A 1,609-nucleotide genomic window follows, 5' to 3' on the forward strand; every position below is an offset into this window, starting at 1 on the left:
TACCTTCAACATAGAAGGGACCTTCGTGCTGGTCCACGTGCCAGTGCCCCTTGTCATTAGTCGTGAAAGGGCACAATGTTAGTCTAAAAAGAATTCGTAACAATAACCACTGGAGGGGCACCTTCAAGATGAATACCTCATCTTCCTTGCCTTAACAAGAATGTAATCAATCACGATCTTTATGAATCTCAAGGACCTCTTCCCACTAGTAGAGTTGTTGTTCAAGGCTGCCACCTCCACCTCGTCGTCACAACCGAAGCTAGACATATACTACCCGAGGGAAGCAACCATCTTCCATGGAATCAATGCTTTAGGGTCTCGATTAGGGACCACTTCCGCCAAAAGCTTCGTAATAGACACGAGGTCGTCATTCTCATCGAGTGAGTTAGGTGTAATAATAGAATTCATAGTCGAAGGTATTTTCATTCATGGCAAATATTCCATACAACACATATATAAATATATTATATATATAATTAATCACTAAATCTCATGTTGTTTTTGTTCTCATGTTTCACATGTAAGCCTTAGTGTTTTCAAGTCTATTCCTTATAGACTAAACATGTATTGAACCATATCAGTTACTTATGATTGAGCCCGCGTAATAGATCCTCATGTTATAGTGACACAATGAAAACCTTTTGTCATTTTGTCATACTTTTTGAAACCATCTTTGTAATGTTATCAACTTTGTTTTCATGTGAGAGCCCTTGGTGATTGTAGACCAAACTTTATAAAAGTTTGTCCCCGGTTCACTACAATCGGAGCTCTGATACCAATCTGTCACACCCTCCTAGTTGCGGAAGCGTGTTGCATGTGACGTAAGAAAGGTAATCATTGCATCCAATCATGTATCACCGGCTCAAGACTTGTTTCCTGAAATACATGTAGTTTTAAAAAGTCAACAATAGTTGAGCGAGTTCATGCAGTTTTTGTTGTCATATGTAATCGTAGTATTCATGAAAATGAAATCTTGTAATCATAGTATTCATGAAAATGAGATCTTGTAATCGTAGTATTCATGAAAACGAAATCTTGTAATCGTAGTATTCATGAAAATGAAATCTTGTAATCGTAGTATTCATGAAAATGAAATCTTGGTATCGTGGTATTCATGAAAATGAAATCTTGTAAGCGTAGTATTCATGAAAATGAAATCATGTAATCGTAGTATTCATGAAAATGAAATCTTGTAATCATGGTATGTTCTGATTCATTCATGGAGTCTGTTAAGGATCTATCAGTGGGTAGCGAGCCCCTGACATAATGTACCATAAGTAAATAACCAAACCGAGAACACTTTGTTATCATTTGGGATCACAAAAGCACTCCACGGTTAACAACTAGGAGTGGGGCGTGCCTCAAGCCCAATAGATCTACACCTTTTGCACCTTGGTCACTAAGTGATAAATGGTTACTAATGTTATCATCCTACTTATGCACATAGATCATGTTATCTACTACTCCGTAACTAACATACCAATAGTTTTAGCATGTATTTCCCCTCGATGTTTTTGAAAACAAAACATTGAAATCAGTGAAAGGAGGGACATGAACTCACAAATTTGCGTTCCGTGTACTATGATATCGAAGTGAGCGTCCGTACGTG

The sequence above is a fragment of the Helianthus annuus genome, chromosome 12 (genome assembly GCF_002127325.2).
Source record: "Helianthus annuus cultivar XRQ/B chromosome 12, HanXRQr2.0-SUNRISE, whole genome shotgun sequence".
NCBI lineage: Eukaryota > Viridiplantae > Streptophyta > Magnoliopsida > Asterales > Asteraceae > Helianthus > Helianthus annuus.